Source organism: Phyllobates terribilis, unplaced genomic scaffold (genome assembly GCF_046119375.1).
Source record: "Phyllobates terribilis strain yellow unplaced genomic scaffold, ASM4611937v1 Scaffold_12__6_contigs__length_324123572, whole genome shotgun sequence".
Lineage (NCBI taxonomy): Eukaryota > Metazoa > Chordata > Amphibia > Anura > Dendrobatidae > Phyllobates > Phyllobates terribilis.
Genome location: NW_027362772.1, coordinates 200,318,490 through 200,337,518, shown reverse-complemented (window position 1 = coordinate 200,337,518; position 19,029 = coordinate 200,318,490).

Sequence of the window (19,029 nt, the reverse complement as noted above, 5' to 3'; positions counted from 1 at the left end):
AGCCCTAATCATGGTACGTGTATAGGGTTCAAGAGGCTCCCTTATATATGTTCACACAGAGAAAAAAGGGTAGATTTGGGTAAATCAATCCAATGCACATGAAGATTAACCCTATGTTATAAGGAGCTCTGCAAACCCATAGACGACTATATTAGATGCAAACATGAATATAAAAGGATAAAAAACAAATAATGACAAACAATATACAAATACAATACAAGATGATAGCATCAGAAGAAATGAATTCTATTGTAAAATGAAATCTTGTTGTGTATTTAAACCATGGGGTACTCTAGTATGTAGTTTAAATGTCCAAAAACGTTCCCAGTTAAGAATCTTCCTTTGTAAATCACCTCCCCTATGGGTCTAAACACCTTCTCTATACCTGAAATTTTTAATGAACTGAGATCTCTTTTGTGGACAGAAGAAAAAGTCTTTGAAACAGCTGAAATATTACAAGCTGCCGGATTAACAGCATCTGATAGATGTCTTCTTATTCTTTCCTTAAGGAGTCCCGTTGTACAGCCCACATACTGGACGGCACACTCCGTACACTCCACCAGGTAGATGACACCTGTTGTATTACAATTAATGACATTTTGTATATTAAATTCCTGTTTGGTAACCTTCGACTGAAATTTCATTTACTTATTGTCAGCATAAAGACAAGTTTTACAAGGATTGTGTCCACATTTGTAGAACCCTTTTAGGGAAAGCCAAGTAGATGATGTATTTTGTTGATCTGTTTGGAAATAACTCGGTGAAAGGATGTTAGCAAGTGTCGGAGTCCTTTTCGCTATATATCTGATATCCAATTTGCTGTCATCGTTCAGGATGGGTAAGTATTTCCTAATTATATTCATGATGTCAGAAAACTGTGGGCTATATTGTGTAGTAAAAGAAATAGTACTGTTATTTTGGACTATTTTCTTACGTTCTTGTAAAAGATCTTTCCTGTCCATTTTGCCCACACTATTCACTGCTCTGATTACATTGCGGTCTGTGTAACCCCTATTCCTCAATCTTTTAACAACTTTATCTGATTCTCTAACAAAATGTTCATTTGCTGAACAGTTCCTTTTAGTTCTGATAAGTTCTCCAACAGGGATTTTCTTAATTACATGGGGAGGGTGACATGAGCTAACTTCTAAAATTACTATCTGAGGGTTTTCTATACGGATAAATGTCAATTCTCTGAGTGTGAACGTTACCTGATAAGGTAATATCTAAATAATGAATATCAGTTAAAGACAATGTATATGTAAAAGACAGATTGAATTCATTATTACTTATGAACGAAACAAATTCCTTTGCCTCTCCAATAGAACCTTTCCAAATGACGATCAAATCATCTACATAGCGGCCGTAAAATCCAATCAGATGACCATATGTATTGACATTAGAAAAATGCACTCCTCTTCCCAAAGAAGGGGAAATGTGCCCCCAATACTAACTCCCCTTGTTTGAAGAAAAAAATCTACTATTAAAGGAGAAATAATTATGGGAGAGTAAAAGAGATACTGACATCAATATAAACTCCTGAATTTCATTCTGATATGTGCTATATTTGTTAAGAAAAAATCTCAAACTGGAAATAGCTGTGTTCTGGGGGATAGACGGATACAAATGAACCACATCACAACTAAGCTATTAGGAATCAGAATGCCAGGGGAATTTATATAGAGAAGTAATGAGCATTTTTGTGTCTCTAATAAAACCTGGTATAGTTTTAACAAGTGGTTGGAGATAGAAATCCACCCATTCCCCTAATCTTTCTCCTAAACTCCCAATACCCGCAATGATTGGTCTAAACGGGGGAGGAAAAATCAATTCGTGGATTTTGGGCAGAGCATGATAAATAGGCACTACAGGGTAATTATTAAATAGATGTTCAATGTGTCAATAGCTCCCATAGAGACACTTTCCATTAATATTTTGGATAATTCTCACTGTTGGGTCAGTATGTAGGTAGGCATAAGAATTTTCATACTTTAGAATTGACATATTTTCTCACTAATACAACGAAGCATTAAGGATAACTATCACCCCCTCCTTATCTGCAGGTCTGATCAAGAGATCGTCAGGTTTATTCAGTTCCATTAATGCTATTCTCTCTGATGACGTAAGATTATCATTCAAAATGTGACTATTTTGATCCAACAGAAGAGGGTCCTTTTCAATAAGTTCCTGAAATTGATACAAAGTACAAGGTCTTGATTGGATCGGGTAAAAATAAGCATTGCGTAGGGTAAGAAGATCATTCAGGGAATCAGTCGCAACGTGTGACTCAGACTCTAAGTCTCTTAATGTCATCAGATGTTGTAATTCTAGAAAGGAAAAAATGTTATTTACTGAAGACATATCCCCATAGGAGTGATGGGAGCACACAGAATGGGAATTCTCCTCCTGGGTTTGCTGGAGAAAATGACATTTAACGGTAAGATTCCTTGAAAATGTTTTGATATCTGACAAGATTTTAAAAATGTAAAATTTCAATGTAGGAGAAAATCCCAAACCCTTGGCTAGCAAAGACATTTGTGCAGTAGAAAGGATGTAACTTGGCCGACTCCAGATCAGTCACCCTAATAATGATTTCTGCTGCGTTGTGGATACCTTCTTTCCATGCCCCCCCCCCCCCTTCCCCAGCTCGTCTATGTCGTTTTTTGGAGCAGAAAAATAGTTTCTAGTTTTCCTACGTTTGTTGGATTGAGCTTTGGTGTATGTAATGGAATCCTCAGACAAATCTTCCATAGAATAGTAATAAGATGTAGAAGAGGCCGTGGAAGTATTAAGATTAGTGAAGCTGACTTTCCGTCCCTCTCTATTATTATATTGTCCATATTGTCCCGTATTTTAAGTTTTACAATATAATTAATTGCTTCTGATGGTATCTTGTATTGTATTTGTATACCGTTTGTCATTATTTGGTTTTTAACCGTCTATATTTGTATTTGCATATAATATAGTCGTCTATGGGTTTGCAGAGCTCCTTATAACATAGGGTAACAACGCCTCTAATAGAAAAAGAGACAAGGAACAATCATTCATACTAAAAACATGATGCTCTCGTACTTGTGTTTCTACTTTGGTTCAATGAATCTCTTCTATGTGAGAACCTATAAAAACGCACGGAACGAGACGTCGGGTCCTTGCGCTGCTGCAATGTGACACACATCCTGAGGAGTCTCCAAAAAGTGCCCAAACCTATAAGGGTATGTGCACACGATCAGTAAGCTCTGTAGATTGGATGTAGCGCACTTGCCCTGCGTGCAAACTGCAGCGTTCTACATTACAAGCAAAGTGGATGGGATTTCAAGAAATCTCATGCCCACTATGCATCCCCGTGCACCTGCGGATCACCTGCGGACACGGACATGCAGCGCGTCTTTCCAGACCACAGCATGTCAATTTCTCTTGTGGAGTCGCTAGTCTCAGCAACAGAAATGAGATCAGTGCAATGTATTGATTGCGGTGAATCCGCATGGTTCAATGAACACATGTGGATTCACCTGTGTGCAGCGCTTTTGACATCGCCAGATCACCAGACCTTCTGTAGCCAAAAAAAGCAAAGACTGAAATCAGAGGCTCTTTCTTAGGCCGGGGTCTACGAGCGTAGATTATCTCATGCGAGAGAATCGGGCCGATAATGTAAATGACACTCGAATCAAACTGTGATCAGAGTTTTATCAGAGAGTCGGCTTATCAGATCATCTCGCTTGAGAGAATCGCAGGACAGGTGAGGAGAAGACGGAGAACAAAATTTCTTCTCCATTGTCCGCGGAAATCTGAGTGCAATCCAATTTGCTCAGCCACTCGCAGCAGGGAACACTAATCAGCACTGCCCCATAGTATAACATTGGTCTGAGTGCTCTCTGACAAAACATTGAAGAGTACTTGTCTGATGTATACACTGGTGTGAACGAGCCCTTATCTGACCTCTTCTACGATAATTCCAACCTTTAAAACAAGGAGACCTACTTACACTCACCTAAACAGTGGTGGGGTAAGTGTCCCGTGTATGAGACTTGTCAGTGTGAAACAATGAGCAGATATTCCACAGTTTACAAGAAATTCCGATATGAGACTGCCTATGATTTATTCATTACTGCCCAGATCATAAATCCTGCCCCTCTGTTTAGAAGGACAAAGCATCTGTCCCCTGCGGAAGCTTCCAATTCACTATCATGTGGGATTGTTGGTTTGTGCATTCACAGCTTTGTCCTATAGAAGGGGATGAGAACTCCGCAGCGTTATCGCCTTCAGTTTCTACATACAGCGGAGGGGAGCGCTTCTTCTAATAAGACTTTAGCAGCAGGATTCTATAGTGTAGCAGCATCAGCTCATGGAATGACTTTTTTTGTTGTCCTGACCAGACACAACTGGTATACAGTGCAGAATTGCCTTGCGAGGGCTGGAGCGTACATAGAAATCATGGGGCCCCATAGCAGGAGTTCTAATTGCCCCCCACCCCACCACAACCCTTCCTCCCAAAAAAGAAAAAAAAATATTTGTAGGGGTCACAGAAGAGCAAATCTCACAACTTTCCAGCCTTTACATTGTAATTTTCTTATGCTGTAGTCCTAGATTCCTCTTTCATTGCCCCCATAAAGTATGATGCCAACAAAAGTGCCCCCCCAAACACTGTATGATACTCCCATGGTGCATTCCTCCACATGCACAGTATAATGACCCTACTGTACCCCACCTCAACTCCCAGGGCAAAGTATGCTGACCCCAACACAGTATGATCCTCTAACTGTGACCCCCACACAGCCCTTCATGCAGTATAATGGGCGCTTACATACAGTATAATGAGCCCACACTGTATAATGGTCTACACTAGCCCTCCAAACAGTATGATGGCTCCCACACAGCCCTCCACACAGTATGATGGACCCCACACAAACATTCACACTGTATAATAGCTTGTGACGCGCCCCCTGGGCCGTGGGGTACTTGGTGCCGGGCCAGTCGTTGCTAGGGGAGATGTCACAGTGGCGGTGACCCGGTCCATGACCTAGGGCGGTCAATCAAAAGGGGAATATTATTTACAGGGGATTTATAGTTCTTGTATAGAGTTCGTGACGCCACCTGTGGTATGCGGCTAAAGGGAGTCGCTGCCGAGGAGCAGGTCCTCTGGAGCTGGTGTGAATGCAGCAGAGTTGGTTTAGCTCTCCACAGGTAGAGCTTAGCCCCAGGGCAGTGTAGATGTTGCTGTTATGGTGTAGTGCAGAGGATGGCGCAGATAACGATCACAGAGACAGTAAGGTGCAGTCCTCAGGGTTTACTCACGGTTTCTTAGACTTCCAGTTACCAGTACTAGAGTAACTTCCCATGACGTCCTGTGCTTACTCAGGGAGGGGTTCAGCAAACTCCCAGGTCTCTCCGGAGTACGTAACGGGACCCCCTTCTGTGTATTCCCTCTGGTCGTCTCCCTGCACCTCACACCTAGTGTCCCAATCCAGTGACCGCGGACCTTGCCGGGCGATGTCTGCTCTGTCCCCTGGGTCCTCTATGGCCACCTTCTTGGTAAAACAGATGTGGCTTGTGGCTGCAGTACCTGAAATACCTAGTTGAGGCTTAAAGAACTCTGCTAGTTTAGGGACCGGTCCCCTCTGTGCGACCTGACCCCTCCACCTCCTGGTAGATTCGGGCGTACAGGTGGCCTCCAGCACTACCCGTACCCCTGGGGTCCCTTCCACTTTCCTGGAGCCTTTTCTGCTCCTCTCTCTCGCTCTCCAGTCTTGGGCCTCTCTGGCTAGGCCTTCCTCCTGAGCAGAGCTCCTACAGAGCTCCTGCTCCCTCTACTTCTCCTCTCAGACTGATCTTCCTCTGACTGACTCTAGAATGTTTCACCCTCTCTTTTATATCACTTCTTAACAAGTGCTCCCCTGATTTACTTCCTCCACCCACACCCACTACATGGTTCCCCCTACTTTGGTTCCCCCCACTCCAGCCAGGAACAGGGCTCAGCAGGGAAGCGACGCATCTTGCCCCTCCTGCTGCTCTGGAGTAGTGTAGTGTTGGATGCAGGTGTTAGGGTCTCGGGCAGCACTCCTTCCTTACCTGAGAGTGAGATACCACACCTCTGGGTGAGATGCAGTACCTTTGAGGCGACTGAACCCGCAGGGGCGCCACACTTGCATACAGTATAATGGCCCCCCACATAGCCCTCAAAATATTATAATGGCTCCACATAGCCTTCCATATAGTATAATTCGCTCCCCATGGTCCTCCGTATAGCATAATGCACTCCCCATGGTCCTCCACAGGGTATATTGCACACCCCCACAGGGTAAAATGCACACCCGAACATGGAATAATGCACACCCCCACAGGGTATAATGCTGTCCCCCACAGGGTATAATGCACACCCCCACAGGGTATAATGCAGTCCCCACAGGGTATAATTCACACCCCCATAGGGTATAATGCACATCCCCGCAGGGTATAATGCACACCATCATAGAGTAAAATGCAGCCCCCACAGTGTAAAATGCAGCCCACAATATAGTATAATGCACGCAGAGTCCTCCAGTATTATGGGCGCCATGTACTCACTGATTTTAAAATAAATACTGTACATACAAACTCACCTCTCCTCCACGGTCCCTCACTGTGTCACTCTCTGCAGGGATTCTCATCAGCTCCACTGTCTCACACAGTGGGGCATGATGAAGTGACGTCATCGCAACGCTGTGTCAGACAGAGAGGGGGAATGATGGGAGGGGAGTAAGGGAGTATCACATAACACTCCCTCCTCCATCATCGCTTTCAACTGTATCGGCATCTGCAGGGCGGGGGTAGTGCTGGCTGGTCAGAGGGCCCGGTGTGGGGAGGGCCCAGTGCAGGCGCTGACACCGGGCTCACGGGCCCCATAGCAGTCCCGTGGCCTTCCACCAATGGCTTTACACCACTGGCTGGAGGGAACCCTGTGCTGAACTGCTATCCCTGCATGCAATGAGGCTGCACTAACTGTATAAATCTACATGCTGACAGCGCCACCTAGTGTTAGCTGCACATAGGAGAAAATTATCACAGTGGATGCTGCTCCATCCATGTATTTGTAAGGGTGTGACAGGAGACGTCATATGTCTCTCCCCCTAAAGACAACGTCTGCAAGGAGTATATTTAAATATGTATTGTTATTAATATATAGTGTTGTAAGGTACTGATGCTGCTGTGTAAATACTGTAAAGCTAATGCCTATTGTGAGTAACATGCACTCAGGTATAAGGAAAGTATAGCATATATTTTAGAGTTTTTCTAAATGTTTTTCATATGTTTTTTGGATCTTATTTGGTGACCTGCTACTACAGTTTTTAATGTGATCAATAAATTTCACTTTTTATATTTTTGGCTACCGCTGGAGGATTTTCTTGTTTTTCTGCTATTTGTCTCCCCGTCCGAGACTGGGACGTCTCCATGCGTTGCCTAACAGATGAAGACTGCTAATCAATGATAGGTGAGCTGACTATACCTTTACCCCATATTCCCCTCTGTTTTTGTATAGTTTAGAGTTTAGGACATAGAGCAGATTAGACAGTGATAGGCATTGTAAGTGTAATATGCTTAGTGCATTCTGTTAGGAGATAGCGTAGAAGGTAATGACTGTAGTTAAGTAGGTGAAAGTTTATGTCTGCCTAGCAAAAGACTACTGGGGCAGACAGAGTAAAGAGACAGTTAATGATTGGTCCCGCCAAAGTGGGAGAGGTTAGGGCCAGTAAAAGGCAACCACTTCCTGGTTTAGTCAGTGAAGAAGTTCGCTGGGGACCGATGCTAGGGCGAGTTCAAGGTGCAGTGGGCTGCTAGCAGAATCAAGGACAAGTTGTGCTGGGCGGTATGAGGCCTTACCAAACTCCCTGCGGATATTCCTGCAATGTCTGGAGCTCAAGGCTCGAGTCTGTGGCTATGGAGAACACCGACACCCCTTCCATACAGAGGAAGTTGGACGTAGAACTGCATGAGGGAAATGTTATGGATCTCGGCAATACTGCGGGGCCAGACGGAAACACTCTGGGGCTGACAGGAACTGTTACAGCAGGGATAGTTCAGGTGGAAAGTAAAGTAAAGCGGGAAATGTACTGTTACTGAAACTAGAAACGGAGGGTGCAGTGCCCGATACTGCGTGATACAATCTGATGTACTGCAACAGTCAAGTAAACTGTTAAATGTTGAAATGAACCAGGTGTCCCCTGAGACGTGTGCAGCTGTTCCTGAATATACAGAGCTTAAGATAGCTAAGGCCTACGCCGCCAAGTGAGTGTAATGTACCCTTCACAAGATGGCACACTGGGACTGGGACATGATTTAGGGGCAGATAGGGACAGGATAGGGACAGCCTTTGAGGAGCGGGGGCACCACACTGACTCGCTAGAGTGAAAAAGCTCCGCTGTCAGGCAGGGTATTTTTTTCTCCCATTAGGGCTCTTCAGGGTAAGCCTGACTGATAAAATATACCCTACCCTGTCATCCCTCCTCCATATCTTTCTATATATGTGGATAATCATCCCTTTTAGACTATTTAGGATACTTTTAAATATATTTATTAAAAGTTACATTTTATAGGGTGTATATTATTTTCTTGGTCTTTATACTAATTGTTATACCCATCTTTTCCATTTTTTTGGCCTATGGCCTGTTTTGGTTTTTCTCTATCCTTATAATTAACCATAATTTTTAGACGGCTGACTCTCAATACCCATGATGTTCAGTGGGTGATGAGGCCACGGCCTCCAACCACCAATGTCCCCTTCATTTGTAACACTGCATTAATAGCACAGTGCCATCCCTTTAGTAGTGGCTGTATTTGGTACTGCACCTCTTTACCATTTATTTGAATGTGCTGAAACAATAATACCAGGCACAGCTAATACTAAAAGTACTGTGTTGTGATTGGTCAATCATGAGGAGGTGCGACACTCTTACAAGTATGAAGCAGCGTAAATGAAGTGACCCCTTTATACAGCTGATCGCTGAAGGCGCTAAGAGTCAAACCCTCAGCAATGTTACATTGATGTCCTACCCAATGACAGGCTATCAGCTTTAAATAGCTGGAAAACACCGTTTGGTACAGAAGATCTACAGCATTTCCACATTAATATCTGCATGTGTTCTATGTGGATTCTGTTGCATCATAGGGGTAAATTCATACATTGCATATTTTGTTGCAGAAAGTTTTTCCTCTGTCTTATTCATCTATAAGGCCATGTTCACACATTCAGTATTTGGTCAGTATTTTACATCAGTATTTGGAAGCCAAAACCAGGAGTGGAACAATCAGAGGAAAAGTATACTAGAAACACGTCACCACTTCTGCATTTATCACCCACTCCTGGTTTTGGCTTACAAATACTGATGTAAAATACTGAACATGTGCACATAGCCTAACATCTAGTGATGAGCAAGCATGTTTGCTACTGCTTGGTGCTCGCCCGAGCATCTCACTGCTCCACATGCTCAGCGCTCGCCAAGTATTTCCGGGGTTGCTCAGCGGGAGCTCGGATTCCCTCCCTGCATGTTTGTCGCTCCTTAGAGAGCCAATGAACATGCAGGGATTGCCTGCCACACACTGTAATGTCTCAGCCATGTTGGGTGTTGCATTACAGTGATTGGCAGGCTGCACAGCGTCATCAGGTCTATATGAGACCTAGCACCGCCATGCTCGTCCCAGTCACTCCGGAATCAGACAGTGTAGGGAGAGCTGCTGCTGAGATAGGGAGAGATTAGCTTTTTTTCTAGTTAGTGTAGGTGTACCAGGCTATATTAGAGACACATATCCATCTCAACTAACAGTCCTTCTGAGGACTAATCCAGCTGCACAGATATCAGTGCTAGACAGGCAGGTAGGGTATATAGCAGACTGCAGTGCACATAGCAAGAGGGTCCATTCCAGTTCTGTCTGCTGGTGCTTTTACAGATATTTCTATAAATAGCCTCATGTATAAGGGGCCAGGAATAATTATTTTTTTATCTTAATCCTGATTATGTGCTTAAAAAGCAATCCAGAGAACACCGTTTTTCTGCGCCATTTGCTTGTTGGCACTGCAGAATACAGCCAGGTCCTTTCCATATTACAGTGCTAAAAATGCAGCTATTTAAAACTATGGTTTGTCCGTCACACGGATCACATATAATTGCGCTGAAAATATTGCCATTTCTGGCCTCCATTGAAATTTTGTTGCAGTGTGTCAGCGAACTTATTGACACGAGGTCAGCACTGATAAAAATAGTTACCTACAGGCCAGCTATTTAAAACTGTGGTTTGTCCGTCACACGGATCACATATAAGTTCGCTCCAAATTCATCCATTTATAGTGAGCGTGGAAGATATTGTCCTCCATTTAAAATGGGCAAGGTATGTTGCAAGGGACTGGGAACTGCATGTGATGGTGATGGTGCATGCAGAGGCTGAGGCCGTGGGCTAGCTAAAATTGTGCCACAACAAACACCCACATCTTCTCGCTCGACCTTCCTGTCCCAATTAATAGGGGACTGCAGAACACCACTATTGAACACAGAGCAGTGTGAAAAGGTTATTGGTTGGATAGCAGATAATGCTTCCAGTCACTTAGCCACCACCACCCTGTCTTCCACACGGTCAAGTCTCAGTAGCCGTGAGTCTGGACTGCATATTCCTCACCCTGATCCTCCTTCCTTCCACCATGCTGAGTGCCCGGAGACAACTGATCCCACACTTGGACACTCCGAAGAGCTGTTCACTTTTCCATTTATAGATTCGGGCCTCTCGCCTGGTCCACTTGAAGCGGGGCAAGAGGAGATCGCATGTAGCGATGCCAAAATATTTGAGCAGTCACGGTCATACGAAGGCGACGGTGGGAAAGTGTCACAAGAGGTGGACGATGATGAGACACAATTGCCAGAAAGTCAGGAGGAGGACCAGGGTGCGGAAGTGGAAGACGAGGTGGTGGATGATATAGTAACTGACCCAACCTGGCAGGAGGACATGCAGGGTGAGGACAGCAGCACACAGGGGGAGGGAGGTAGAGAACCCCAACAGGCAGGAAGAATCAGTGTGGTGGCCACAGACAGAAGGCGGGCAACTGTTCCCCGTAACACCAACACGACGGAAGTTGCCAGTACAACTGTTAGGTCTTCCCGAGTCTGGTTGTTTTTTAAAGACTCTGCCGATAACCCCAAAAAGGCGATTTGCACCACCTGCCAGGCCAGCATCAGTAGGAGTAGCAAAACTACCGGCTTGACCACCACCAGCATGATCAGGCACATGGCAGCAAAGCATCCGACTTTCTGGACCGAACCCCAGGGTCCAGGAACAGTATCTGCGGGTGACACCACTGCTTCTTGCGCTGTTGTGGATGCAAGCCAATCCCCTGTCCATAGTGCATGCGAAGATGCCTCCTGCCCTGCACCTGTCTTTGCACAATCTCAACTAGCACCATCATCAAGCACGTCCTTGTCCCAGCACAGTGTTCAGTTGTCTACACCCCGGTCCTTGGAATGCAAGCGCAAATACGCAGCCAAGGCCCCACAGGTGACACTACTAAATTCCCACATTTCGCGACTGCTTGCGCTCGAAATGTTGCCTTTTAGGCTCATGGAGACGGAAGCTTTCCGCAACCTGATGGCAATGGCCGTCCCTCGGTATTCAGTAGCCAGCCGCCACTATTTCTTCCGGTGTGCCGTCCCAGCATTAGCCGTGCCCTCAACAATGCAGTTACAGGGAAAGTCCACCTAACCACGGACACGTGGACAAGTGCTTGTGGGCAGGGACGGTACATCTTGCTGATGGCACACTGGGTTAACATAGTGGAAGCCGGGACCCAGTCGGACCTTGGGACGAAACACATCCTCCCGACGCCGAGGATTGCGGGCCCTAGGTCAATCGGGGTTGCCCCCACAGTCTACAGCTCCTGCACCTCATCCTCCTCAGCCTCCATCTCCGAAATGACCACATCAGTCACAAGCTGGAAGCACTGCCTCAGCTAAGAGGCAACAGGCTTTGCTGAAGCTAATATGCTTAGGTGACAAACCGCACAATGCTGAAGAGTTGTGGACAGCTCTGAAAGAGCAGGCAGATCTGTGGGTGACACCGCTGAGCCTACAGCTAGGCATGGTCGTGTGTGACAATGGCCGGAACCTGGTGGCGGCTCTGAGGCGAGATGAGCTCACACATGTACCATGCCTGGCCCATGTGAACCTCATGGTTCAGCGGTTTCTCAAAAGCTAACCGGAGCAGCCAGATCTGCTTGTCAAAGAATGTCACCTGTGTGCCCATTTTAGAAAGTGAGCTACAGCTTCCGCCGCCCTTGCCGTGCTTCAGCAGCGTTTACAGCTTCTGGCTCACCGACTGGTGTGTGATGTCCCCACGCGTTGGAACTCTATACTGCAGATGTTGGGAAGGATTTGTGAGCAGAAGAGGGCAGTTGTTGACTACCAGCATCAACAAGGCCGTCGGTATTTAGTTCAGACTCCACACATGAGACCTCAGGAGTGGACATGGATGTCAGACATCTGTACCATCCTCCAAAACTTTGAGGACTCCACCAAGATGGTGAGCGGCGATGACACCATAATTAGCGCCACCATCCCGCTTCTCTGTCTTCTGAAACGCTCTCTGCTCACAATCAAAGAGGATACATTGCAGGCGGAGCACGATGAGATGGAGCAAGGAACCATACAGGGTGATTACACACAGCCCAGCCTCATCTCATCCCAACGTGGATTGGGTGACAATGAGGAAGAGGAGGAGGAGGAAGAACAGGAGCTAGTTTCATGCGCTATAGACGGTACTACCTACACAACTGTCATACCGTCTGTTCAGCGTGGATGGCCTGAGGACAGAGAGGAGGAGAGCATGGGCAGTCATCCTCTTGGTGAGGACACGGAAGTCTTGCCTGTTAGCAGTCTGACACGTATGGCTGAGTTTATGTTACGCTGCCTTTCCCGTGACCCTCGCGTTCTCAAAATTTTGGGTGACAGTCATTACTGGTTGGTGACACTTCTAGACCCACGCTACAAGGAGAACTTTATGTCTCTTATTCCTGAGGCAGACAGGTCTGAGGGAGTACCTTGCCGACCGTACCAACGTCCTCCGTGATTCTTCTTTTTAGTGCCGCTGGTGGAATTATAACTGATAAGCGCATCCGCCTGTCAACTGAAAATGCTGACATGCTGACAGGCTGACTCTTATAAAAATGAACAATGGCTGGATTGGGCCGGTCTTCTCAACACCACCGAATGACAGCAGCATAACATAAACTCAAATCCAGTGTCTTTTTTTGGGAGGTGTATTCCCATGCATCTTTTCACACCCACACATGGGCATACGCTTCCTGATTTTGGCTATTTTCTCTTGTCCTCCTCCTTCTCTTCATCCTCATCCTCCACCACCATATCACCAGGGTGACCATGGTCCGTGATGCAACACCCACATCATTTTTTTAAATGGTGTTTATGATGCCTGTAAAAAAAATTTTTTATACAGTATATTCATGTATATCCCCCAGGGGTAAATGTTTGTCAGCCCATACACTTAGTGCATGGGCACTTACAAGTATAGGAGACCCGCTCCTTTCTAATGGGAACATTTTTTTTTGAGGCCCTCCTCCACGTCTTTTCCAAGGTGCATTGGAGTGCCTCCCAATTTTTGGCAGCCCTTGCATTCACTGCATAGGCCAACACTATTGGAGACCCACTTCCTAATAATGGGAACATTGTTTTCAGGAGGCCCTCCTCTAAGTCTCTTCAAAGGGGTATTGGGGTGCATCCAAATTTTGAGCAGCCCTGCCACTCACTGCATACGCAATAAACAGTATAGGAGACCCACACTTTAGTAATGGGAACAACAAAGCATAGCTGGCTGATGGCTCTCAAAGAATAGCGAGAGCCGACTGCTGGCCCTATAAAAATAGGCTTTGTGACTTTCAGAGTCTCTCCTTCAAAAATGAAACAGGATGTATCTGATCATGTCTCTCACACCACATGGCCAGATAAGGTTGTAAAATGTTAAAATTACATTTCCCGGTGAATGCTTTTGTCATGGTTGAAAGCAATGCAAAAGTGGAAAAACACATCAAAAACGCTATGTGTGAACATAGCCCAAGGTGTGGAGGAGTATTTTTGTTTTTGGTTATTTATTTTGCTCTATATACAAGTCATTACCCTGGAAAGGATGTTCCTTAAAATATTTCCCAGGAAAATCCATTTTGTTTTCGTTTTTGTATGTTTTATTGTGAGTCCGTAAAAGTGGCGTAACACCTCTGACAACGTTGTTGACAGCAGTGACCTCAGAAATGCTTTCAGGGGTGCTCCCCATGCTGTTCCCATGTCATTTGAGCACTGTTCCCATCGATTTGGGCAATTTCTAGGCCCTCTGCAGACTGCCGGGGGGAGACGCCTGAAAAATGCTCGAGTTTCCCATAGACTTACATTGGGCTCATTGATCGGCTTGAGCACCGGAGCATTCCAGTGTGTTCGACCCGAGCATCGAGCACCCGAGCATTTTAGTGCTCGCCCATCACTACTAACATTCCCATTGAGATGAATGGAATTGATTTTCACTAGCAGCAGAATTTGCAGTAGGTGAAGTCACTGTGGTGCCCCTGAGGGTTCAGTCGCCACAGGGGTACTGCACCTCAGCCCGAGGTGTGGTATCTCCTCTTCCAGGTAAGGATGGAGCATTTCTCAGGACACCACTTCACCATTCAACACTACACCATTCCTGTCCTGAAGGGGGCCTAAATGCACCAGGGTGCTGCCCCGGCCCGGGATAGAGGAGATGGGGGGAACCAAAGATAGGGGGAACCATGTAGTGGGTGAGGGTGGAGAGCACACTTTTAGGGTACACTTACCCATTCATATTTAATCCACGGCCATCTTGGGTTCAAGGTCTTTGATTGTGATCTTCATCGCTGATTGTGGCCTTCTGCTAGAACCTGCAGCCTATTGAAGATACACGGTCCTCGTTCTCTGGCCTTGAGACGAGGAGTGGGTCAGAGTTAACCACTGCCTCTACCCGGTCAAGGTCCTGACCTAAGAAGGCCTGGAGGGGAGTAGAGGAGACAAGCTCCACAGGCAAAAGGATCCCAGGGGGATATGGACGGAGCGGCATACGCCACCTGTATTTCTTACTCTGGCCTAGTCAGAGGGACTCCTGCTGCAAGAGGGGTGACCGGCCCCCAATATCTGACTCTGTTACTTCACGTCTCAGTCAGATAAGCCCAGAGGCTTAGTGGATCCCAGGAGGTATACGGATGAAGCGGCATATGCCACCTGTAACTCTCTACCTGCGTTTATCCAGAGGGACCCGGCCTTACACCTAGTTCTAACCACACAAACAGTCAAGTGAAGACTTAGTGGGAGAACTCACCAAGGAGAGGAACACACACCAGAGGGGTCTTGACAGGTGCTCCTGATCAACCTGGAAAGTGCTGGACCCCCTTCCTGGTGGCCGCAGTATGCCGTGAGGAGCAGAGGGAAGCTTTGCGGCTAAAGTTCATCTGAATGTGAGTAAAAACCCTGGATGACTTCACACCCCGCTTCAGCCTGTTATTTCCTGCGTGGCACTGCACCCACCATTCCTCCTCACACTGCCCTGAGGCCTGCTCCGCCTGCGGGGAGCCGTCCCATCTTAGCTGCCTGTAACACCGGTCTCAGTGGACTGAAGCGGCGCTGGTGTCCATCACCGGAAACCGTAGGTGGCGTAGTCGGAAAATTACCACTCAACCCTGAAAGCCCATTAAATCTTTTATGTGACCGCCTTGGGCACGGACCGGGTGCAGGCCATGACTGCCTCCCCCCGCTACCCCTACACCGACCCGGCTCAAGTAAACCCATTTTTCAGGGAGGGCCTCACATCACCTTTAGGGATTGTTCACACAGTGTGGTTGAGCTGCTTATTTTTTGCCTCAAAAAACCCAGCACAATTGCATCATGTGAACATACTCAAAGTGTGAAGTCCACAATGAATTCTGCAAAAAAAAAAAAAAATTGACACGCTACAGTATATTGACACAGCTACAAGTTTATTCAACGTGTAGATAAGATTTTTAAGATCTCATTGATTTAGATGATATCTTATGTTGCAGATTTTCTACACACAAATATATACGGAAAATCTGCATCAAATCTGCTCGGTGTGTATTTACCCTTAATACGCACAACTCCACTTTGTTGTATGACACTGTAAGGTTAAGTGCACACGTAGCGTTTTTTATGCATTTTCGCAGCGTTTTTTCCGTACGGAAATGCATCAAAAACAGTATGTAATCCTTCTGCCAGCTAATGCAATGACAATCGTGATGTGCTGTGCACATGATGCAGAATTTTCCGCTCAGGATTGTCATTGCATTTAAATACTCAGCATGTCAATTGTATGCTGTGTTTCTGCAGTGTTTCCCGTCCATAGACTTTAATTGAACCGTAGCAAACCCGCAGGTATAAATATATCTGCAGATTTGCTGCAGTTGCTTGCTGCGTATTTGACTAGTCAATGGGTCAAATACACTGCAAAAACGCACATACAATGGTACCCGGGTCGGCTGGGGAGGACTACTTCTCCCATCATCTGACCGCCGGTCCCGCTGATAACAGCGAGAGTGGCACGGCTGAGAGGAGCAGTAGTCTCCTCAGCCGAGCCGGCGCCTGTGTGTAAAAAAAAAAAAAAGAAAGAGTAAAAGAAATAAAAAAACACTATTCTTGCTCCCGGCAGTTTACATCGCTGCTGCCGGAACTGAGTTCACGTGAGGTCATCAGTTGAAGATCAGCTGATGAGCTCCAGGAGCTCAGTTTACGGCACAAGTGCAGCGTGGGAACATTTGTGAGAATGTTCCCGCGTATCACTGATACAGTATGAGGTCATCGAGGCTGATCAGCTGATCTTCAGCTGATGAACCCAGGTGACCTCACCCCTGCAGCAGCGATGTACACTGACAGGAGTGATTTTACACTCCTGTCAGTGTACAGAGTGCTGTCTTCTACAGCAGTGACATGAGTGATTGATGTGACTGCTGTAGAAGTGACCCGGATCGCCGAGGGACAATCTGGATTATGTTGTGACGGCGGACAGGTGAAGGATATGGTTGTTTTTTATTTTATTTTTATTTTTTTACAGAAGATCGAGGGATTCGGGGAATGGGCGTATAATACAAAAATTATTAAAACCGTGTGGAATTTTATTTCAATAAAATACTTTATTCTGGTCGTGTCTTTTATTGAAAAAGCGTTGAAAACTTAACTACTCGGTTAGTAATTGGGGCGTCTTATAGACACCCTCCATTACTAACCTGGGCTTCATGTCAGCCGCCAATACAAGGCTGACATGAACCCCAACCCCATTACCACACTCGCCACCACTGCAGGGCAGTGGGAAGAGCGGAGGCTAAGCGCTAGATTTGGCGCATCTTATGGATGCGCCATTTCTGGGACTACTGAGGAGTGATATTATTAGCCATGGAGGGGGCCAGGATCCAAGGCCCCCTCCGTGGCTATTAATATCAGTCCGCAGCTGTCTGTTTAGCCTTTTCTGATTAGATCTTATAGGGGGACCCTACTTCAATTTTTTTCAGGGATCGCCCTGTAATCTAGCCAGTAAAGGCTAAGCAAACAGCTGTGAGCTGTTATCAATAGCCAGGAAACATTTTTGGCTAATGGCCCCTTCCCCGGCTACTAATATCAGCCCCTAGTGGTCGGCTTTCCCTCTGCTGGTTATAAAAATGATGTGGGAGCCCACGATATATTTTTTTAAAATTTTAGGCTCTGTGCCCATGATTCAGACTTAGCAGCGCTTTGGACGCATATTATTGCTGCGTCCAAAACGTTGCATTCTATTGAACGCAGGTAAATCCACATGTGTTCATTGAACCATGCGGATTTACCGCATTCTATACATCCTAGCGGTTAAATTTATGTTGAGGAGACTAGCGACTCCGCAAGAGAATTTGACATGCTGCGGTCCTGAAAGATGCGCCGCATGTCAGTGTCCGCGGGTGATCTGCAGCCTCAGATGCACACATAGTGGACATGGGATTTCTAGAAATCTCATCCACTATGCTGTAACATCTGGATGCTGCAGGTTTGATGCTGTATAAACACGCAGCATCAAACCTGCAGTGGCTCCTGATCGTGGCCACGTACCCAAACTCACCCGCAGCATGTCAATTTCTGTAGTGGAGACACCAGTCTCCGCTGCAGATTTTGACTGATTGAAGTGTCATTATATGTGGTGGATTTACATGTACCGACAACAAAAGTGCGGCATTAGAAGACCGCGTTTTGGGCGCAGCAAAAATACGCTGCGTCCAGAGCGCTGCTTGTTGCTGATCGGGGGGATATAGCAGCTAACGAAACAGCTGTTAATAATAGCCAGGGACCATGTTTGCCTAATGGCACCTTTCTAGGCTAAAAATAGTAGCTCTCAGCTGCCCAAGAAATGACATGAATGCTAATGAGAGTATATGGGATTATCTGACAACTAGCTCTTTTGTTTGGTGATGACAAGGTGTCAGACCATTTTCATTACCAAACCTAATTAAACTAAAGTAAAGAGTTAAATAAACACACAGAGCAAACACTTTATTTGAAATATAACAGACACATTCTTAAAATTAACCAATATACTCACCCCAGTTCTGACGATAATCCAAGGGTTAAAGCAATGTCCCACATTTCTTTTTCAAATAACTTTATTTAGCTCCCAACAGCATGCATTTCAGTACAAAAACGCATTCAAAACCGCACCAAAAACACATTAAAAATCGTGCCAAAGAGATGCAGAAACACTGCAGAAATTTCTGCTTCAAATCCTGAACGTGCACACATAGCCTTATAGGGAATCTGTCAACAGGATTTCACCCCCAAACTATTTACAGTTAGGTCCAGAAATATTTTTACGGTGACCGAATCTCAGATTTCAGCTCTGCAGGCCAATTTTTTAGATTGAAAATGAAACAACGGAGATGCAATTGAAGTGTAGACTTTCAGAATTAAAGGGGATGAACAAAGATATCCTGTGAAACGTTTAGGAATTACAGCCATTTTTCTACCAATCCTC